The following is a 24131-nucleotide window of genomic DNA, read 5'->3' as shown; positions in this document are numbered from 1 at the left end:
GGACAACCAGAGGGTGTGGTGATGAAACAGAGGGTGGCATGGGTGGGCCAGAGGGTGGCATGAGTAGTCAGAGAGTGGCAGTGGTGACAGAGAGTGGCAGTGATGAAGAAGAGTGTCCCAAACAGGTTGGACACGTAGAAACAACAAGTTCGCAAAACTTGCGACCCGACAGGTAAGTTCGCAAATTGCGAAATTGTAAAAACCCTCGCGAACTGGCAGAAACACGGGCGAACACAAAAAAAAAAAAAAATCCGCAAATTCGCGGGAATTCGCGGATTTTGCGGATTGCGAGTTTGCAAATCCGCAAATTCGCGGATTGCCAATCCGCAAAATCCGCTCATGCTTAGTCTGTGCCCCGCTCACATGCACACAACCTTAAGCCACTCACAGTTACACCAGAGACCTCACAGTGCCCCCAACTTTCCTCTCTCCCCAAACACAGCATGCAGGGTGCAAGTGGCAGCTGTATAATACAGCTACATGACCAGCAGATGGCAATAGAGGCCCAGGGGTGCAGCAGGCAGCTCGGGCAGGGGCATGAGCATTAAGACGCCCTCTCTCAGCGTGGCGACTGGGCTTGGCCACACAGGGGACAGGCCCTGAGCTGTGGACAGTCTGGGACAGACTGCCACTTTTTCATGCAGGAAACTGGGCGACCCAGAGGAGACAGTGCAGAGCCGACAGCTCACAGATTGAAGATTGTCCGTGCCAGGGGGCATGGCGCTGCCCCTCCACCATAGGTAGAGGACAAGTGGGTACATGACAGTGGGACATTCTGCCCACTGTGGACACGGCACATTCAGACAGGACAGGCTCTCCTTGCAGAAAAATAGGACAACAGCAGCCTCAGAGACTCACAGAGTGACAAGACAGGAAGACATGCACTGGACTCATTCACAGAGAATCCGGACTGTCAGCTTAACCGGGCTCACAGAAACAGGACAGGCAGCTCCACTGGGTACAGAAACAGGACAGGCCGCTTCACTGGACTCACAGAAACAGTACAGACAAGTCAACCGGGCTCCCAGAAGTGGGACAGTCCGATCCAAAGGGCTCACAGAAACAGGACAGACTGCTCCACCGGGCTCACAGGCACAGGACAGTCAACGCCAATGGGATCACAGAAACAGGCAGCTCCACTTGGCTCAGAGAAACGAGACACACAGCTTCCCAAGACTCACAGAAGCAGTACAGAATGCTCCACCAGGCTCAGAGAAACAGGACAGGCTACTGCACCAGTCTTCGAGAAACAGGACAGGATACTGCTGCACTAGGCGCAGAGAAACAGGACAGGCAACGCAATCTGGTTCACAGAAAAGGACAGGCTGCTCCACCGGGGCCCAGAAAAGAACAGGCTGCTCCACAGGGTCCCAGAAGCAGAACAGTCAGCTACATAGGGGCTCAGAGAAACAGGACAGGCTGCTGCACCGGTCTTAGAGAAACAGTCCAGATAGGAGCGAGAAGAAAACACCAGGAGATGCGTGCCCTGGGGCAATGTCTGCCACGTGTGAGAATTAAAGGCTTTCTCCATCAATCACTCATTGAGATGCAGAGTGCGAGGATCACGTGACCTGACCCGGCGGGACAAAGGAGGGGGAGGAATTGCGGCTGCAATTTCCACGACCCACATCCTGCGCAGGCGGCACGGCGCCCCTGGCTTCTAATCACGCCGCACCGGGGTGCCGCGGTGAACACTTTGGGAACCACAGAGTTAATTCAAACATAAACATAGCTCACCTTTCATTCCTTCAAGGCATATCTATTCAGTTTAGTAATGGTATCTAGAGAGTTGTGAAATGTGTAACCTACTTTATATAAAATATATTCTAATTTGCCAATGGAGTAGCTTAATTTTTATCAGCTCTGGCTGCAGGTCACAGGTACTTGCGAGGTCGAAAAACGAGTGAGGAAATAGGTCTAGACGATAGATGTTTGTGAAAAATCGGACAACTATTATGAGTGTTTAATTAATGGTGCTACCAGGCAGGCAACTAGAGCCAAATTTCGGGGGGAGGCTGAAAAATATTTCGGGGGGGGGCTAATTCTTCCAACTATAGACAGAGTGGCTGTAAGAAGGGGTGAACACATAACAAACCCCTCATTTACAAGGAAATGGCTGCAATTAGATGCTCTCCAGCCCGCGAAGCTGTTTCAGCCCTGGCTGACACACGACAGGGGGGGGAGAGGGGGGGCTGAAGCCCCGTGAGCCCAATGGGTGTTGCGCGCCTGGATGCTACGGTAGGAGTAATTAAAAAGTGCATAATTTACTGTTTTAACAGCTTGCATGAAGCACTAAACTAAATCCAGCGGAAGCAGGACAAAAATGACAAGTTTACTTTTGCATGCTATTGCTCGTGGGATGGGGCTGCCCACCAAATCACAGCGTAGTCCCTGTTAGACCTCGCCTCGGTGTGCACAGCACTGTATAACAAAAACTGCCAGCATGTACAAGGGCTTTAAGTGTGGGGGGGGCTGTGGGGGGCTGAGCCCTCCCAGTTTTTTTGGGGGCGCCTCAAAAGGTGGCTCTATTTTCGGGCCTCAAAGGTAGAGTGAGAAGACTTCCCGGTTTTTGTTTGATGTTACTAGTGTGGGTAACATGTCTTGATAGTGAAATACTGCCAATTTCGTTTTTCACTATTGAAAGGCTATCTTGCCCATGGGATAACATGGGGAATGCTGTGTGACATATTTACCTGCATATCTTCCCATAATGGCAAGATAGACAAATGGAATCTGGTATCCCTGAACTCAGAATTTAATAACACATCCTTTAGTGCAGATGGTTTTTAAATTCTAAGTTTGGAAATAGCACTTTAAGAAAGTGGCTATTTTCCTGTTCAATCTTTCTGTGTGCCTCTGCCTGGTTGTGTATTGACTGTCTGGTTTGTCAGACCCTTCAGGATATAGCGGCATGGATTAGCAAATTTAGCGGCACAAATATGGAAATTTAGCGGCACAAATATAGAAATTTTGCAGCATTTTGCGGCACTTTATTTTGCAATTTATGCCTCCGGAGCCCGCCGCACACTGGGCACGCGGCGGGCCCCTCCTGGCATTCCTTTTTTTTTTATTGTTGGTTGGGCTCGCCGTGTGCCCAGTGTGTGGCGGGTTCCGGGGGCATAAATTGCAAAATAAAGTGCTGCAAAATGCCGCTAAATTTCAATGTGTACTTCCCTTTTCCCCGCCCTATTGTACTATAGACATAGTCGCGTATGAGGTTCTTTTGTAGTATGGGTCAGGCAGTCACACATTTTGTAAATGTGCAACTCTATGGAGGTTTTTCACATTCTGCACGGATGTTCTGCCCTATGGAAATGAAGGAAATGAAGGAATTTATAATGTGAGTGTAGGCAGAAACAGTCTGCAGGGAGGTACCGATTGTGTATCACATGTGAAGAAGCAACAAAAGTTGATGCCACACAAGGATGCTTTGTTTAGAATAGAAGCTTCTAGTAGGCAGGTATTATAACAGGCTAGAAAACAGAGAAGTCAGTCATGGGATGAACTATGGACTTACTTTTTACTGGTATCTGTAGCATAAAGTGGCCCTGCTTTTGGCGGAAGACAGCCAGCTTGGTGCCTTTATTGTGGGAGTGTGTTTTAGGAGATTCTATATGGTTATGGTGCCCGAATTTAAGATCTTGTACAATGAGGTGAAGGAATACTGATGAAAGCCTACTAGTACGTTATTGCAGTAGTCAAGCTTACTAAGTACTCATGAATTGAGACAAAGCCTCAAACAATGTCAGAATTGCAATCCGCCTGGTTTAAAGGCCACCAGCAAAGCCATACCTGTAATCTTACTTTCACCGGAAATGGAGAAGTGCCGATTTTGCGGGTACTTTTTTTTTTTTAAATCGCACATTTTAACAAAAGTGCCGATTTCGCTGCAAACCGCGAAATCCTGGAGGGTCTGGTTTGTGAGTGACAGGGGCTGGGGGCCGCTCCAGGAGGCTGGCTGAGTAAGCACAAGGCTGAATAGACCCATCTGCATGTAGAGTGGTGGGAGGAGTAGCACTTGGAGCTCAATAGGGCTGTTCCTGCCTGCCACAATGCTGGCTCCACCTCCTGCGGTGCTTCTGAAGGCCCTGGCCCACACTCACAAAAGATGAAGAGTACACCCAGTACTGGTTTAGATTGGGTCCAGGACCCCTCACACAAGAAGAACAAAGACTTCTGGGGTATAAAAGTAGGACTGGAGTCCCAGTAAAAATAGATTAGGAAACTTTGTGATCAAGAAGGAATCTCCGCTGAGTCTCTGGGAGATGATCTACAGTTACTGTGATTGCTGAGGAAGGGACTGTCTGCTGTGTGCTGTGTCCCCCTAACTTGAAGAGGAGCTGTGCTGTGTGCTCTGCCCGGCTCCAAGGGCCTAAGAAGAGCTGGGAATTCAGGGATACAGGCGTAAAGACAGCTCTCCTAAGCTACTTCGAAAAAGTTGGACTCACAAAAAGTCTGCTACATGATATCTTGATTGCAGTATGTTCAGATGGAGCAGCAGTAATGTTTGGGAACTAAGGAGGAGTAGTAGCATTGCTGAAATCAAAATTACCAAATCTTGTATTGACATGGCACTGTTTGGCTCACAGACTAGAACTTGCTGTGGCAGATACAGTTGATGAGGTTGCCTGGGTCAATCACTTCAATATTTTCATGGACTCATTGTAAGTCACATACAGCATGTCACCAAAAAACGAAAGAGAGCTAAATCTGGCCACCAGCGAGCTATGTGTACAGCTTCAGAAGGTAGGGAAAATGCTTGATACTAGATGGGTAGCATCCAGTTACAGATCTGTACAAGCTGTTTGGAACTGCTTCTCTGCCTTGTGCAAACATTTTGAGAATGCTTCCAAAGACCCAGCCAGACCCATGAGGTCTCTTGAAGAAGCTTACATCCTATTCTTTTATCAGAGATGCACTTCAAGAGCTCAAAGTGTTATCACTCTCCTTACAGAGGAGGGACATTACAATTGTTAATGTCCACAGACTTTGGTTAGTCAAGTATGTATATTTAGAGCAATGAAGGACTCACCAGGAGAGTTTGCTTCTGCGTCTCAGAGAGCAGTTGACGAGGGCAAATTCAAGAATGTTCCTCGTTTCCATGGTAGAAGTAACTCTGTTGCCCTTAATCCAAATCAGTTTTACCAAAGTCTGTCTGTAAATATCAATAAACAATGTGCCCCGGATTCTGGGAAAGAACTTATAACCAGCTTCAGTGTTCTAGATGCCGGCAACTTGCCTTCTGGTGATGAATGCATTCTTTACAGTAAAACAGAGATCCAGAAACTGTGTTCAGAGTTTCAGCTGCCAGCAAGAGATACTATCCAAGCTTTTAGACTTTTCAAAGATTTCGGTGGAAAAAAAAACCCTGAAGCATTAAAAAAGTTAGTAGTTTGCATGGAAACCCTGCCAGCAAATAATGCGGATTGCGAGAGAGGTTTCAGCACAATGAACTTAATTGCTAGTCCAACAAGGGCCTCTCTTCTTGTAGAGACCATTTCTTCATGCCTATGGGTAAAACTCAATGGTCCTCCATTTGAAACATTTGACGCAAAGCTGTATGTAAAGAGTTGGTTGGCAAAAGGTAGAAGGACTGCTGCAGAAAATGGTTGTGAAAAACCCCAGCAAAATAGAAACAGTGAATATCTTCAAGGGTTTTGGTAAATCCTGCAATAGATTTCTAAGTAAAGTAAATCATTTGTACATGTTTTTTTAAAGTGTTTGGTATTTTATGGCTTATACTTAATAAATATACTTTTTTGGCTATTTTATTATCCTTTGCTGGATGCGACTCCATGATTTTCTTAAGCACACAATGCAAGTTAGTTATCTTGATTTAGACCACGCCCCTACTTGAATAGGTCACACCCCTTTAAGAAATTTTCCACACCCCTTTTAGAGCACCCCCAGTTTTTTTTTCCCACTTAAAGCCCTGCAAGCACCATAAATGCTGTGCTAAGTGAGAGGAGCAGCCTACAGGGATTACATCATTGGGTGGCGGGTATCACTGCAGGCCAAGCTGAACCTTAGTGGCATTCCCTGCCTGTTCAGAAGATTCGAGCATGACACGCAACAGTGAATGACTGGCTGTGACCAGACCAGCCAACCGTATATAATTTTATTTACACCACACATTGTACATGCTGCGTGGCGAGCGCAGATGCGTGGTCTTCCGGTTGGGGCAGGCCAGCTGTGGTGAGACTGTATTGTGTCATGCACAGTGTAAACAGCATGTGCACCATCTCGTGCAGTAGGATAGGACCAATGTGCCAGCGTCTGCACCTGTACGTGCCACCGAAGCTGCAGGTCAGAGTTAAGACGAGTAGTTGGTAGTCATTATAATATACTGATAATGTCTTGTTCTCTGCGGTGAGGCCAGGCTGCTGTATCCACGCCACACAGCAGGGGTTATGAAACTTGAGCCATTATGATATTGCAACTGACTGTGAGCCTGCGGCTTTGTGAGTGAATTGCATGCCATTGATGCTTTTTTATAACTTATTGGAGGGTCCAGAAGCTGCACAGGAGAGAGGTAAGACTGGCTAGGTGTTCTAAAATGTCTGTGTGCTAGAGTAAATGTCCCATGTGGTGAAAAAAATCGTGTGTGGAAGTAGTATGATCAAAGTCCCACAGGGCCAAGGACCATGTGATCAATGTCCCTCTGGTAAAGGTATCGTGGTAAGACACGTGTGATATAACAAGCTGACACATACCAGTTTAGTAAAGTTCCCAGTGTGAGGAGTAAGTTCCATCTGTGTGGTAAAGAGCCTGATGTGGCAAATATATGTATGGTTAAGTAAGTCACTGGGTTTGGGTTAAGATCCTGGCTCATGATTGTATGTTAAACGGCAGAGGACCAAGGCATGTATTCAAAAAATGTCTTGTGTCTGTTTGGTGACACTGACAGTGCACCCAATGTTCCTCAGAGACCAGCCTCAAAGCACTATGTGCTAGGTGAGGCTCTATCTGTGATGTGACACATATCCATTGTTCCTCGCACAACCTAGATCTGTAGTAGACACATTTAAGGTGCTTACTAAACTTGTATGGCCAAACCAATCAATGTTCATGATCCACAGCAAGCTTCTCACGCTATTGTTTTCTTACTATCCTGAAAATTAGAAAGATGCCATCTGGGGATAGGATTGTCTCTGTGGCAATAGCAAAAGTATGGAACAAACTGTGCATCAGATGCATTCCCTCTCGTCTTTGTAGGGTTTTTTCAAGGCTTTTTAGAATTAAAGCAGTTTGTTCTGCTATTGTCTTTACAGAGCCATACATGCATACGTTATGAATACAAAATTATATAATATAATGTAACACAGATCCTGACTCAAGTTTGCATTTATTTTATGTTTCTTTTTTGTCAGCCAGTTTCTGAGTTTAAACCTACAAACAACTGCTAGAGTAAGTCACAGAGTCAAAAGCTAGAATGAGAGTGACTTGGGTAGTCACTTGGAGTGCAATAGCACATCAGGCCCTGGCTCTAGGTGGTTGAGGGTGGTACCCTACACAGATAGTGCTCCAGAAGCTGTGAACCACCAGACCAATAAACAGTCTGACGGCACATTTCTTCTTTTATGGTTGGGCACCCTAAGTCTTAGAAGATCCCTAGAGCCTTGGACATATATCTCCTTCAAAGTTTTCTCGGGGCAGGGGAAACCTCCTAGCAAAACCTTACTTGAGGAAGGCTCCCTTGCTGAAATTCAAATCGAGTATTTCATCTGGTCCTCAGCAGTGGCAGCTGAGGATGTGGGTGGAGCCAGTGGAGGGAGTGGGTGGAGTCAGGAAAGTGGGTGTGGCCTGCTTAAACAAATTGAGCACCTGGACGTCATATTTTACAAACTAATCACTGATCGTATAAGCTGTAACAAATGAGATATTTCCAATACTTGCTATTGGCTTTCCGCCCGTGGAAGCCCACAGACTGTGGCTCACAGCCCTGAGAGCGAGGTGCCGTCTAATATGTTCATTAATCGGCGTAAACAACATTAATGACTTGTTGTATATAGCAGCGGCGGCCGGCATGCTCGAGGGAGGGAGGGGGCCTGCAGATGGGGAATAGTAAACAATTAAAATAACACTTACTTGAGTGCCGGGACACCGTCTCCGCTCCAGGCCGGTCAAGCTCTACTAGTGGGTCCGCATGTTCCTGCTGCAGGTAGCAGCAAGCAGGCAACTTCCCTTCCGTTGGGCAAGCCAATCATAACGCTGGTAGGCGAGGAGGAGAGCGCCCCAGTCGGGACATTTTCTCCGCACAGAGAACAAGGGAAAGTGGGTGGTCCCGCATGAGGGCAGGGGGGAGTGGCTTACCCACTGTTGTGGGTACTGACTGTTTGGTCGGCTCCTGGGCCGAACAAGCAGTCAGTACCCACAACAGTGGCAAGCCAATCCCCCGTGCCCTCGGGCAGGACTGCCCACCCACCTGCCCACAACCAGGCACAGAGGCACTTCTGCTTTCTCGCAATGCGAGAAGGCAGAAACATAAATGGTAGTTTTTACCGTTTATGTTTCTGTCTTCTCCCAGCGCTAGAAAGCAGTAGGGCAACGCCCCCACACTAAGCATGGGCGAATTATGCGAATTTGCGAACTCGCAATCCGCAAAATCCACGAATTCTCGCGAATTTGCGGATTTTTTTTTTTGTGTTCGCAAGGATTTTTGCCAGTTCGCGAGGGTTTTGTACCAGTTCGCAATTGTGAACTTACATGTCGGCTCGCAACGGTCGCGATTATGTTGTTTCTACGTCTGGTTCATCATCACAGGTTCCCAGCACCCTCTGTTTCACCCCTGCCACCCTCTGTTTCACCCATGCCACCCTCTGGTACATCAATGCCACCCTCTGGTTCATCATCACTGTAGATTATGGGGGGAAAAAGCAAGCACACCTGCCCTGCTTCAACTGACATGAATTAATTTGGGGTTGATTTATTAATGTGTCACTGTTTTAAAATTCCAGTCTGGCACCTGCTTCCTTATCTGTAATTTGCTTTCTGTTGCAGTGCAATTTTTTTTTCCAGGACCTTTGTGGCCTACTTGTAGCTATTCTATGAGCCTGCTGTGAGGGTCAGAGCAGGGTCATACAATTGTTGCAACTAGAAACTGAACTGGGAATTTGCTGAATTTTTTTTGTGTTCGCAAGGATTTCTGCCAGTTCGCGAGGGTTTTGTACCAGTTCGCAATTGCGAACTTACATGTCGGCTCGCAACGGTCACGATTATGTTGTTTCTATGTCTGGTTCATCATCACAGGTTCCCAGCACCCTCTGTTTCACCCCTGCCACCCTCTGTTTCACCCATGCCACCCTCTGGTACATCAATGCCACCCTCTGGTTCATCATCACTGTAGATTATGGGGGGAAAAAGCAAGCACACCTGCCCTGCTTCAACTGACATGAATTAATTTGGGGTTGATTTATTAATGTATCACTGTTTTAAAATTCCAGTCTGGCACCTGCTTCCTTATCTGTAATTTGCTTTCTGTTGCAGTGCAATTTTTTTTCCAGGACCTTTGTGGCCTACTTGTAGCTATTCTATGAGCCTGCTGTGAGGGTTAGAGCAGGGTCATACAATTGTTGCAACTAGCAACTGAACTCTGGAGGGGCCCCAGTCAGGAAGCACTACAGGGAATGGTTACTAATGATGAGTTTGAACTTTTGCACCTGCTGAATGCTTTCACTTTTGCAAAACTCGTTTTTCTGCAGAACAGCATTACAGCAACTGTAATGCCCCAAACAAGCTTACTTGTGAAAGTTGATTTCTAATCCAAAAGTGATCCAAAGAAAGTCAAAAGGCCTCAAATCCAAAAAAGTGCAGGCAAATGTCAACCTGAGGAGTTATTCTGATAAAAATCATCATTTTCAGAAGGTCCATCCTGCTTGCTAGTGGATTTCTTGTGCAGAATTGCAATTTTTGTAATTTTGCGAGTGCGAGATTGTTGCTGCCCGCCGCACCTACATGTTCGCAATTGTGAACTTACACCGCAGGCCGCAAAATTGTATCACCAAGAAAAAAAAATCCGCTGCGTGCAAATTTGCGGATTTTCGGTAAATTCGCGAGCGTTCGCGGATTGCGAATTTACCGAAAATCCGCAAAATCCGCGAGCGTAACGGATTTTCCGCCCATGCTTACCCCACACCCCAATGGGGGAGCCGCCACTGCCAACCAGGCCGGGTGTAAGTTGGTCAGGTAATATGTTGTAATCACATCAGGAGGCGTAGGCATCACTTTACTCATATAAGCTTTATTAAAGTAATAGACACAACACCAGCGCGCCCGCCGCCTTCAGCCAGCGAAAGGTCTCTCGCTGTCAACGAGCGGCGCTCACCTTGGAACGTTCGGTAATTGGAACATACCACTGCGGCGCGGGGGCGCGACCGCAGCGTGAGTCAAGTCACAACATACCCCGCTTTCCTCTACACGAAGGTAGGGAATTGAGTGGTGAACAATAAAGGAACAGGGTTGATGGGAAACACGAGCAAGGAAAATAATCAACAAATCAGCCAACAAGGAAGTCATGCAAGTCTTGAGGAAGCCTCCTGGCCCGTAAGGGTCTCTGATATGTTAGAGCGCCATGAAGGATCACTTGAGTTGATTGCTCTTTGGCCAGTGCCCAAGTTATCCCCACCGGGGTCCTGGTGCCCTCATCTCAGTACCTATGCGGGCACTGTCAAGCAATTGGCGATCATGGATTAGCATGTACCCTGAGCATGTATCTTTGTTGACTGCATTTCTATTAAATGTTTCAGAAGAATGATCTCCAGAACAATACTTTGCTACCCTGCGCAGGTTCCATTTTTCACCATTCTCTAATCCAACATAGAAGGGATATACTTCTTTAACCTTGAATGGTCCAAGGAACTTACGCAGACCTCTGACCACACGTCCAGACCAAACTTTGACCCAATCACCAAACAGAATGTTAGACATATTCTTTTCCATGCCTTGTGCCTTCTTTGAATCACGCACGGGAATGCTCGCATCACAACCTCCACCTTCCCTCTCTTCAACTACATTCCGAATCTAAGCAGGCACCAGTTTGGAGGCTGGTCTTCTGCCTCGCATGGCTACAAAGGGGATCACACCAGTTGTTGAATTCTCAGTCGTGTGATACGCCCATACCAAGTCATTCATAGTCCTTTTAACATCAAGTTTATTGCTAAGTGCCAGATTTATCGCACCCTTGATCATGCGATTTGCCCTCTCGACTATCCCATTAGATTGTGGATTGTACAAAGTCGTGAACGAATGTTTTATACCACACTCACACAGAAATTCTCTCATCTCATTTGAAGACAATTGGGTCCCATTATCTGTGATAAGGACCGAGGGACAGCCTTCCTCCTTAAAAATGTTGCGCAAAACTTTGATAGTGATGCGGGTGGTGATTTCAGGAAGTAGATAAGCAATGAGCCACCGAGTGTGAACATCCATAACTACTAGGCCAAACCTTTTGCTGGGGTGGACACCAGGCATTGGTCCAACAAAATCAAGGCATATACTGTGCTATACCACACCAGGATCCTGGATGGAACTAGGGACGGATTGGGGTCCCACTCTGAGTCACTTTTCAGATTCACAGCATTCACTGCACCTCTCCACCCACCTAACGACGTCACCATCCATTCCAGGCCACCAGAACTCATTCCTCAACCTTTTTTTTGTTATGGTTTGGCCCAGATGCCCTTCATGGGCTAAGTCAAAGAGTCTCTTGCGGACGTCAACAGGAGGAATCAACTTATCCTCGCGCATGATGATCTGATCATTGACGTTAGATAACTCGTCTATGACTGCATTATAGGGTCGGACACTAATTGGTAAGGTACTCTCCCTACGTCTGCCTTTAGAGATGAGGCCCCTGACATTTCTCAAAACCTCGTCGTGAGACATAGCTTCGGTCCACTCTTCCTTGCTAACAGCACCACAACTCCACTGAACTACCTCATCAACACACAAGATAGCTCCTTCACTCTTTCTTAGAACCACTGTCTTGTCCACCTCCTCCCATTTCAAAGACAAACGTGACATGCAATCAGCCTGAACGTTACGCCAGCCCGAAATGAACTCAAGATCAAAGTTGTACTCCTGTAATCTTGAGGCTAACCTGGCTAGTCTGGCTGACCCCTTTCCTGTTCCTCCTGGTGAGAGTATTTTCAGCAAGGGCTTGTGATCAGTGCGAAGCTTAAATCTACTCCCCCACACATACATTCTGAAATATTCCACGCCCCAAGCAGCTGCTAAGGTCTCTTTTTCTATAACTGAGTAACATCTCTCAGTTGTTGTCAAGGTGTGAGATGAGAACGCTACTGTTCTTTCACTGTTTCCGTCACTCTGTGATAACACAGCTCCTAAACCAGTATCACTCGCATCCACAGTGATGATTGTCCTTCCCTGCACATCAAATGGAACCAGAATGCCTGCATAGCATATCTCGAATTTTATTTCCTTGAAGCATTTCTCTTGTTCATCCCCCCCAAATGAATTTGACCACTTTCCTCAAGAGCCCTTTGAGTTGTTCAGTTTTACTAGCAAAGTTCTTTACGAACTTCGAGTAGTACTCAATAAGCCCAATGAATGAGCGCACCTGATCTTTATTTGTGGGGGCAGGAGCCAACTTTATGGAAGCTAGGAGATCTCTCTTTTGTTTAACACCCTCTGACGAGATGGAATGCCCCAGATATTCTACCTCTGTTCCCAAAAAAGAGCATTTCTCCCTGCGCAGTGTCAAGCCAGATTCTAAAATTCTCGCAAGAGCATTCTTCAAGGCAGAATTGTTGTCACTCACACTCTCACCAAACACTAAGATGTCATCTTGGAAATATATTACATTTTCCACACCTTTTAAAATTTCCGTGACCATCCTCTGAAATACGCTTGCAGCTGAACATAGCCCGAAAGGCATCCTCGTCAATTGAAATATGCCTTCATTGGTGACAAAAGCTGTCAAGTTTTTGGAAGATTCATGCAAACGTATTTGGTGATAGGCGTGACAAAGATCAAGCTTTGAAAAGTACTTAGCCCCTTTTAACAACACCATCATCTCATTTATATTGGGCAGGGGAAAGGTGTCAGGGATTACGTTCTGGTTCAGACTTCTGAGGTCCACACAGAAGCGTAATTTGCCATCGGCTTTCTGTGAAATTACAACCGGGGAAATCCATGAGGAGCATTCGATAGGCTCTATAACTCCACTGGACAGCATTTCATCCAACATTCTCTTCACCTCCCCCCTCACTGTAATTAGAATTTTCCTCAACTTGTGTTGTACAGGGACAGCATTGGGTTTCAGTTTAATTTTGTGTACATAACCTTTCACATTGCCTAGTTGTTCTCTGAATACACCTTTGCCTCTTTCTAAGATGTCTTCTACCGAGAGGTCATCTCCTACCATGACTTGCTCGATAGCATGTGGGTCAATTTTAATGTGAAGGGCAAATTGATGATACCACCCTAATATGGGGGGTCCAGATTCTGCAATGCATGAATGTTGCCGTCATCCTTAACTCTGCAGGCACCGCTACTACTCTCTCAGCTGCGACACCACGGACAGGAATGCGCTCTCTTACTTCATGTTGCTCCTGTCAGCTGATGGCTTCCGATTTCTTCGCCGATCCTCTCTGTCACTTTCTTCGCTGTGTGTTGTGTCTTCCGCCATCTGAAGACCGTCCTCGTCGCCAAGAAGATGTTGTAATCACATCAGGAGGCGTAGGCATCACTTTACTCATATAAGCTTTATTAAAGTAATAGACACAACACCAGCGCGACCGGCGATTTCAGCAGCGAAAGGTCTCTCGCTGTCAACGAGCGGCGCTCACCTTGGAGCGTTCGGTAATTGGAACATACCTTTGCGGCCGCAGCGTGAGTCAAGTCACAACATAATAATCTCAAGAGCACCGGGAAGGTGATGGCGGATGGCATTTTTGCTGCCCAGCTTCATGGAATACCCTACCCCCCCCCCCCCAGCTTACAACCGGTGTGTACAAGGCATGATAGAGGGGCAAGGTGACACAGCAACATGTGTGTAAAGAAAGCATGTCATTAACTAATTGTCTCTCAGTTTCAGAATCAACTAGCACACCGATATAACACATAACACAGAAACAAGGGGAGCAGCCACAGAGACAAGGCACCTTAGGTAAGAGAAAGATTTGCGCCAGTGCAGATCAAAAAGCTGTATTGTCATTCAGTGAAGTAACTTCAACTCCATAGAGAAAAGTCCCGACTGGGCACACAAGGGTGGGTCTCTGCAACCCTTGGCCAACCCAGGGCCTTCTTTCGGCAGGGCAGCTTCATGATTTGCTTTCTCATTTCAGACAAACTGTAACAGTTTTGGAGGGTGATGGCACCCCTTCAAGAGGTATTGCAGGCAAGCTCACACTATCCAAGTAGTAAGTACCGATAAGGGGAAGATGGTAAATGTTGTAACAAGCAAGGTTAGGGGCCCCGACAAAGCACTTGGCCATCAGCCAGATAACGGGACAGCTTTGGGGGCAACCAATGCACAAGTTGTGCAGTTAGAACAGAGGTAGATGAAGTAATTATGACAATTACATTGTTTATTTCAGACAAGTGGCAGTGAAGCAAAAGGATACCCTAACCATCGCGACACAGAGCCAAGGCAAGAACGAAGGATCAAAGCTCTCCTACCCTATTCTCAATGGAAGACACCCTGAACTTAGGGGTCAAAACCAGCGTAGCACCTGACGCAGCTTTCTCGGCCGAATTCACTGCATTGTCGCAGGCAGGGGGTGCCAACTGGGCAATACGGCTTTGGCTGATCAAGGGACAATAGTGTCCGAGGCACCACAAAACACAGCTACATCTCATGACTCTTCTATGCAGCACCACAGAGAATCAGGGACGGCTTTCTTGAGTCAGGACGCACCTAATATTCTGAAGAGGAAAAAGGTGGCAGGATCAAGCAATGCCCCCAAGCAGAGGAAAGCGAGGAAGGCATCTCTAGCCATCCCTTATTCTAGCACGGAGAATCAGGGATGGCTTTCTTGAGTTAGGACGCACTTACCATTCTAAAGATGAAAAAGGTGGCTGGATCAAGCAATGCCCCCAAGCAGAGGAAAGCGATGAAGGCATCTCTAGCCATCCGTGATTCTAGCACGGAGAATCGGGGATGGCTTTCTTGAGTCAGGACGCACCTACCATTCTGAAGAGGAAAAAGGTGGCAGGATCAAGCAATGCCCCCAAGCAGAGGTAAGCGAGGAAGGCATCTCTAGATTCAGCTCCCTCAGCAGTCCCATCACCAGAGCCCAGCACAGCGAGCCAACCCATCGCGAGACTGCTCGCCACCTAAAACAAGTGCCCAGGTCGAAGAAGCCCAAGGACCTAAATAAATCCATGATACAGTGGCAGTTGGGTAAGATGATGGACGTGATGCAAGGGCTCATGGACAAGGTAACAACCCTGGTGGAGTCTAGACCTTTGGCAGTGAGAAAAAGTGGCACAGGGGGACAAGGCCTGAGCACAGTGTGGGAGCAAGGCAAGACACCACTGCTGTCGAACCCCGATAGGATGGACATACCTCCAAGCGATACCGCAGGCACCACAGTGGACAGACGCTTATGGACAAGTGAAATAGGCCTGGGAGGGAATAAACAAAGTTACCCCAGCACTAGAATGCACACCACCAGCTTATCTGCCAGGACATTGTTCACATAGAGGATTCCCTTATCCGCAAAAGAAAGGATTTTGAAAAGAGAATTTATAGATATCTTCTCACGATTGATGCACAGCAAGGAGGGCACTGACACAACCTTGCTGACAGGCAAGGAAACCAAAGCAGAGAACCAGGCCTGAGCATACCATTGACAACTGGCTTTAGGCTTTCTCTTTTTTATCAAAGACAAACTTGGACATGACAGACATCATACAATCAAGTACATGTGAAGTTACATACTTTACAAAAGACGAACGATTATTACAAGGTCACATATATTTTCATACAGATTAACATTTAAATGTCTTTTTTTTTTCTTTCAAACTGCTTTATTCCATTGCTTATTCAATACACTGCTTTTACGCCTACAACCCGGAGGCTGGCAGCGTCATGTGTAATCAGTAGGAGGCGATTTCAGGTGTACACAGCCTTAAACCGGCATCCCGGGGGCCCGGTGGCGTCAAACAATGATGTTGAGAAAGCGCATGTCAGCTCGTGTGGTGAAACAGGACATCGATGGTAGGATGCAGTGCAGTAGAACAGAGTTTTCTTTTTCCCCCACCCACCCCCCACAACCAACAAATCCCCCCCTGTCAGGTATAAGAACTAAGGTGGTCAGTGAGTTGCACCAAACTCGAGTCTGTGTCAGCACCAGAAGTAGCGTGTAAGGCACTTTGCGTGCAGGTAGCGCTCGGCAGGGAAAGAAAAACGGGTTAGTCTATAGCTTCGGAGCCATCTCGTGGGACTTGGGGAGGCTCACATATATGACCTCTAAATTCATTACAGTTTGACCAGATTTCCCCCCACTTACGGGGGCACCCTCTTGCTGTGTACACCGTCTTTTCTTGCAGCATGCACCAATCCATGTCGCTTTGCCAGTCCCTCAGTTTTGGTGGATTGGGGGCACCCCACAGTCTCGCAATATTTCTCTTTACTACCATTTGCCCAAGAGTCACCCAAGTTCTCCCTCTGGACGACAGATCTGTGGGTTCCCAAATGTTCAGGAGACATCTCTTAGCCTCAAGACGGATTTCAACGTCCTAAACCTCCTGCATACGGTGTACCACCCGTCTCCAGTATCCAGGCACTTTTGAACATTCCCAGAGTGTGTGGAAGAAGGTGCCTGTCCCTCCACAGCCCCTTCTACAAAGCCCCTCTCCACCTCTCCCCATCGCTGCTAGCCTGGTACATGAGATGTAGACCCTGTGAAGGATTTTCAGCTGGATTAACCGTAATCGGGCCGAGATCGCCACCTCCCTAGGTGAGGCGAGAACGTATGACCATTCTTCCTCGTCGATCTCTAGCCCATCTGCGACCCACTTTGCTTTCAGGGGAAGGAGGGTGTCTGGGGGATTGTTGATTAACTTTTTGTATGTGAGGGAGATTGCATATTCTGGGATGTGACCGTCCAGCAATCTGTCCTCCAATGGGGAGGCCTGATGAAGAACAGTATCTGGTGGAATGTTTGTCATCAGGGAGTGTCGCACCTGTAGGTATCGGAAGTGTTCGGTGTGTGCCAGATCGTATGTGTCTTGCAGGTGTGCGAACGTGTGGATTCCTTTCGGTCCCCAGAGGTCTCTAATTTGTGAGATTCCTATCAGATCCCAATTGCGGAAACCCTTAGTGTGCCCTAGGGTACCAAGTTTTTCGGAAGCCCATAAAGGTGTGGGCATAGTGAGGACCTCAGACCACCCTAGCTGTTTCTGGGCAATGTGCCATATGTGTACTGAGTGTTTGGTCGGTCCGGTGAGGTGGTGTCTTCCCGGCTTAGAGTAGAGCGCAATCTCGTAATTCCCCCCTGGGAGTAGCATCTATCCATGTTGTATCCCAGTCCCGTGGTTTATAGCCGATAGGTGAGCCGCCCAGTAGTATTTACGAATGTCCGGGAGAGCAATCCCGCCATCATACCACCCCAGCGTGAGTTTGTGAAGGGCAATTCTAGGTGCACCGGCCCACCAGAGGCTCCGCTGCGCCGCCTCCACTGCTGCGAAGTATGAGTTGGGTACTAAGTCAGGGTAGTTCTGCAACGCATAGAGAAACCTCGGTAGCGCCACCATTTTAAAGAGGGCCGCACGACCTAACAGCGACAGTGGAAGTTTCTGCCATGACTTAGCTTCTCGTTGGAGCCGTCTGAGGGGCGGGAGTAGATTGCGTTCGTAAATCAGCGTCTTATCTGTGGAGATAAAGACCCCAAGATATTGGAAGCCGTCCGCTGCCACAGTCAAGGGGCATGTGGCTGGAAGTCTCGGAGGGTCGCCGTGCAGCACATAAAGATTGGATTTGCTCCAATTCACCCGGAACCCTGAATTTCGACCGAAGCTCGCAAGGATGTCAAGCGCTGCCATAATAGATCTACGCCGTCTGGTCAGGTACAGGAGGATATCATCGGCGTAGAGGGAGATCTTGTCCTCCCAACCGTCCGTCCAGGCTATGCCTTTAAGGTAGACATCCTGTTGTATCCAGGCCACGAGCGGCTCGATAGAGACCGCAAATATGAGGGGTGAGAGAGGGCAGCCCTGTCTAGTCCCTCTCTCGAGGGCAAAGACTTTGGACGCCTTTCCGTTTACCACCACCTGGGCCAGTGGTTCGGTATAAAGGAGGCGCACCCATGATATAAATTTCGGTCCGAAGCCCAATTTGCGCAACACCGCGAACATGTATGGCCACTCTAGGGTATCAAATGCCATGGTGGTGTCTAGAGAAACCACCACGACGTCCTCCTGCAGCCTGTGCCGCTGCCCGAGTACCCCGTGTAATCGGCGAATGTTAACCGCAGTGTTACGGCGGGGCATAAACCCTGATTGGTCTGGGTGGACCAGGGTGGATAGGACCGGTTGGAGTCTGTTTGCGAGTGTTTTGGCCAGAATTTTCGGTTCCGCGTTTATCAGCGAGATCGGCCTGTAAGAGCTACATAACTCTTTGGGCTTTCCCTCTTTAGGTATCGCCACTATCGTTGCTAAGCGCTGATCTCGTGGCAGGATTCCCACCTCCCTGCTTTCATCAAACATGGGCTTTAGGTGTTTGCTAAGGGCGTCTGGCTATAATTTGTAGAGCTCTATTGGAAGCCCGTTAGGTCCTAGGGCCTTACCTGGGCGGGGATCAACAATTGCTCGTTGCAGCTCGGAAAATTCGAGCGGACTCTCAAGGCTTGGCATGCGGATATCCGCCAAGAGGGCTACTGAGTCCTCCTCTGGACGGTCGGATTCCCGGCCATACACCCGCTTGTAGTGCCGTGCAAATTCCGCCACTATCTCCCGGGGTTCAGTTATTACGATCCCCGAGGTTGTTGACAGTTCCGGAACTACTCTACTGGCCTGTTGCTGCTTGTCAAGCCAGGCTATTAGTTTCCCAGCCTTGTCCCCTTGGTCGTATATCCTCCCCATTTTGTGTCTGGCTACTGTGTGAGCTTCTTGCGTGACTAGCTCCCTGTATTCAGTGGTCTTGAGCCTCAACCTATGCTGCGCTTCTGTTGTACTATCTTCAGTCGCTTCCCTCTCCAGCTCCTCCAGGTCCGCTTCCATCATAGCCACCTGCCTTTCCCTATCTTTGCGCCTACCAGCTATGGCCGACAGCGCCTCCCCTCTGAGGCACGGTTTTGAATGCCTCTCATACGATGACAGGGGAGTCCACCGACCCCACGTTGCTCTCAAAGTAGGTAGTGATCGATTTCGTAAGTACTTTCCTAGTCTCCTCGTTTTTCAGGTGCCAAGCACTGATTGGTGCGACACAGCCCTCCCGTCGAGTTCCAAACGTGAAGTGCGTAAAAACCGGCGAATGGTCAGATATGCCGCGTGTTAGGTGTGTTACGGTATGTATCGTCATGTCATGCTGCAGTAGAGTAAGGACGTAGTCGAGGCGCGAGAATGTGTGATGTGGACCGGAAAAGAAGGTGTATTGGGCCTCCGCTAGGTGCAGTAGCCGCCAGACGTTCGTGAGCCCGAAGGCTTCAAGGAAGTGTGTCAGCCACCGCTGTCCTTGTGGTATATCTCTGGGGGGATATCAGTCCAAAGTGCCCGACACCACAGCGTTGTAGTCCCCTCCCATCACCAAGTGACCGTCCGGGAGGGAGAGTAGCTTCGTGCCGAGGTCCGTGTATGCTTGGGTTTGAAGACCCGGTGGGATGTATACCTAGAGTAGGTTAAGGCAGCGTCCTTCCCATCTGCCGGACACCACTACAAAGCGCCCCTGCGGGTCTGCCTCAGTGTGGTCTATGTGGATAGGCAGTGATCGACGCAGCAAAATCCCCACCCCCCTGGAGCCTGAGGTGAAGCCTGAGTGAGCTGCAAGGGTGTAACCCCACCTGTTCAGGGCCTGACATGTGTTTCCCATGAGATGCGTTTCTTGGAGCAGAACCGCGTCCGGCTGGTGTCTTTTAAGAAATTGCAGGACGATGGTGCGTTTGAGCCTATCCCCCAGCCCGTTGACGTTCCAGCTCAGGACTTTTAGACTTTTTTCCCACCTCCTAGCCGTAACCATTACTGTGTGTGAGAGCTAGAACCCGCTTTCCAGTGCCCTGATCGAGACTGACATGGCAAACTATACCTGACCGTAAAAATCCCCCAACACCCCTCCCCTCCCACTTGACCCCCCAACATGCATTGCCAAAGCCAACTCCGCATTCATCAACGGATCTGTAACTTCTGAATCCGTTCCCTCCCTCTTAACCTCCCCCTTCTTTGAACAACCCCCCCACCCTGCTCCCTGCTCTGTAGGCCTCAAACTACCCACAACCCCAATTAGCAGAGCGCCTGTCGCCCAACCCCACCCCGGAGAGAGTAAACCACTTCCCCCCCCCGAGGAAACACTGTTCGTGAGCACGTGTGCCAGTCCCAACTCCGGCCACCATGCCCGTGTCCCCACAACTATATGTCCCTTAAAACTATGGCATTTCAGGAGTCAGCTCAAAAGTACATCAGTCATGGACGAGTGCGTCCCCTTCCCCCGGCAGTGACCGGGAGTCTTACCACTGTGGACGCTTGTGGAGCTTCGTTTATCCCAGCATGGCCTGCCGCCCAACACCTCACCGTGCCGCGGTGTCCTGAAGAGGGTCCCAGCGAGGACTGTTAGACCTTGAACGCCCAGATCTCTGGCTCTGGTCATCTCCGGCTGATTTCTCCACCGCCGATCCTGGGGATGGGGCCCCGGTTTCCCTCCAGTTGTCGCGGTTCTGCGCTGCCGGAGCCTCAGGCGCCTGTCCATCAAGCCATTACTGAACCACCTCTGGTGAGGTGAAGAAGCGGGATTTCCCTCCCGATATAATCTTGAGTTTCGCAGGGAAGAACATCATATATTTGATGCCTCGCTCTCTGAGTGCCGCCTTCACACCCATGAACGAACGACGTTCCTGTTGGACCTGCAACGTGAAGTCAGGAAAGAAGCAGATGATAGTCCCTTCGTACTGCAGGTCACCCTGTTGTCTAGACGCCTGGAGGATGGCATCCCGGTCGCGGTAATTCAGGATCTTTGCGATGATTGTTCGCAGCGGGGCACCCGGTTTAGGCTTAGGGACCAGGGCCCGATGGGCCCGCTCGATGGTGAAAAACTTAGAGAGTCTCTTGGGCCGTAGGTGATGTAGGATTAAGTGCCCCTCTGAATCCTCCGGCACACCCACGACGCGTATTGTACTCCGTCTGGCCCTCCCTTCCTGGTCCTCGAGCCTCTGGGCCATTAAGCGGTGTTGGTGGACTAGGTCGTTTACTCGCCCTTCCAGCCGTTTTGAAGTAGCCTGAAGCACCCCAATGTCTGTCTCGTTGGTCTTAGACCTCTCTGTGGTCTTGCCGAGGTCAGAGCGTAGCAAGTTCACTTCGATCGTTATCTTATCCATTTTGGATTCGAGAGTGGTGCCCAGCGTCTGTATTGCGGCCATTATAGAGGTCAAGGATGGCTCCTCCGCGACCACGGTGCTCCCCCCCCTCGCTCCAGCCTGCGAGGGGGCAGTCGCCACCGTGTATTTATCTAGTTTGTTGGTTTGGGTTGTGACTCCCTGTTTAGGCCTCATCCCGGATTGTAGCGCTTGTTCTCGCAGTCCACGTGCCAGAAGCCAGTGGCAAGAGGCGGCTCCAGACGTCCCGCGCGGTGGATTGGCCCAGGCTGGTCAGAGATGCCACAGGGTGGGCGGGATCTGCGCCCCGTGGGCGGCCAAGAAGGTCGCAAGGAAGGGGGCCCCAGGTCAGCAGTCAGACCCCAAACCAGCTATTCTTCGCACCGCAGCGTGCTACAGGACTCTGCACCTCGGGCACCTCGATTCAGGCTCTGTCCCGGCCCCAGAGATCCCGGGCTGGCACCCCACACGACACCCAGGGGCCGCGGCCCGCCCTTTAGTTGATCGGACCTCACCTTGCTCCACCGTCGCTCCCAGGGACACCCCGCAGTCTTACCGCCTCAGTCCGGGTGCTGGCGCGGGGGTCCCGCGATGGCTTGGCGCTCGCTTTTGGTCGGCCGGCGCCCAAAATGGCCGGTGGCGCTTCAGGTCAGGGTCCACAGTCCCGGTCCAGCCCCTCCGCCCCTCCCGTCAGCGAGTGCTGGGGTCCACAGATCACCGCAGGCGGCCCGGGCGAAGCCGTCCCCGGCCGCGGTTCCGGATGCCTTGTTCACCGCCTGCGCCGAGGCGTAGGCCTCAAGCCGGGGCCTCGATTTTCGCTGTGCCGGCTCCAGGCCTCAGGATGGACGCGTGGGCCAGCCGCGACAGGCAATCCTGCGGTGCTCCGGCCCTGGCAGGAGGTCGTTCTCCGCTCCAAGCGCGGAACAGCACCGATTAGCCTAAGGGAGCCGGTGCGCTCGGTTTCAGGGCGCTCCGACCAGGATCAGAGGCGGATTTCGTGGGGACAACAGTCGTCCCGGCGGAGCTCAGGTACTAGGCGGCCATCTCCATCGGCACCTGGCCACGCCCCCCCCAACATTTAAATGTCTTAAGGCAGATTGTCTGGCTCAGTATCAAGTCTGAGCCTAGCAGAAATTGCAGTCTCTCTAGGAGGATTGAGGCTTTCTCAATCCTCAATCCTCTCAACTATAATTAAGGAAAAGTTCCGAGAGCATGGCCCAGCACTATGTAATTCTAATAGGACCATCTATGATAAAGGCAAGCTTAACGGGGGACTGTCAGGGGGTCAAGACCTACCCTTCACAAAGCCCCGTAACGGACTTTCAATCTTGCCAACAGGACTGGTACGGGCCCTTTAAGGATAGCCTGGACTTCATGGAGGTTGACTCCGCCTTTATGACACCGGAGTTCGTGGGCCTATACGGATTGACCCCAGGGGGATGAAAGGCGGACCCGGAAGACGCTGAGGTGTGCGTGTCCAGAAGCGAGTCGGAGTGGAAAGCTGGAAGCCGATGGGAATCCACCTTGACTGACGCCACGGACCTGGAGAACACCGGAAGAAGAACCAAACCTGGAGTCGCTGACCTCGAAGATCCCAGCTGTGAGGGAGCTGACCGGAGAACCACAAACCACGAAGAAGCAGAAGTCGGGAGAAGCGGTATCCGAGCACCGAAGCGAGAAGTAGCAGTTCAGGAGAAGCCAGGAGTCCACCGTTCCCACGCACTGCCCAGCCACGCGCAGGAAGACGCGTGGCTAATCCAAGTACGGGAACGTTTACGTAACCTGCTTAGTTTTAAACGGGGAGGTACCGGGTGACAGGGAAAGGAGGGGGCGGGATGTACTGGGCACCATCGACTATTGAGAACTCAGACACCGCACCTTTCGGGTTGTAGCTAGGTTCTTCTCAATTGGTGGTGGTTGTTGCCTTCTTCACGACTGTTACCCTCACCCCCCGTTCCCATAACCGTAGCAAGTATTGAGCTGTGAACTAACAGCCACATCTCCTTTCCTTTGCTTTTTATGTGGGCAAGACGGAGAAGAGGAATCCGAAAAGCCAAGAGACAGAAGACCAGAAGAAGAACATTGGCCCCTTTGAATTATGTTTACTTTACTTCATAATTGACTTGGACCTAAGTTGACTTTGTCTAAATAAAGACAGCTACCAAGCACTTCAGTGTTGGCTCCTTCCCTCCTTGTGAACCTGAAAGGTTACATGTGGCGAGCCAGATAGGAGCTTCTGTCTGACAAGATGGAGGCCTTGTTAACTCAGATGAGTGAAGGACAGGCCAAACTGGAGTGGGCTATTGGACAGTCTAGAGAACAGGCCGATAACGACAGGGCTGCATTCACCTCTGCCATACAACAACAAGCGGACCATATAGCCAAACTAGCTGAGGGACAAACCCAACTCCTCGCAACTTTAGGGCAACATAGAGTTGCAGCACCTCCTGGAGCCATGGTACCCTTACAGAAGTACGTGGCTGGCGATGAACCTATTTCTTTCTTTTTGAATTTTGAGAGGGCTGCAAGAGCTAGTGCATGGCCAGGAGAGAGTTGGCCTTTCTATTTAGCTCCCCTTCTAACAGGGGAAGCCCAGGCAGCTTTTCAACTGGCCAATAAAGACGGGACTGCCGTCTATGGGCA

Source organism: Lissotriton vulgaris, chromosome 8 (assembly GCF_964263255.1).
Source record: "Lissotriton vulgaris chromosome 8, aLisVul1.2, whole genome shotgun sequence".
In the NCBI taxonomy this organism is placed as follows: domain Eukaryota; kingdom Metazoa; phylum Chordata; class Amphibia; order Caudata; family Salamandridae; genus Lissotriton; species Lissotriton vulgaris.
The sequence above is the reverse complement of the archived record's forward strand: the minus strand, read 5'-3'. Positions refer to the sequence as shown.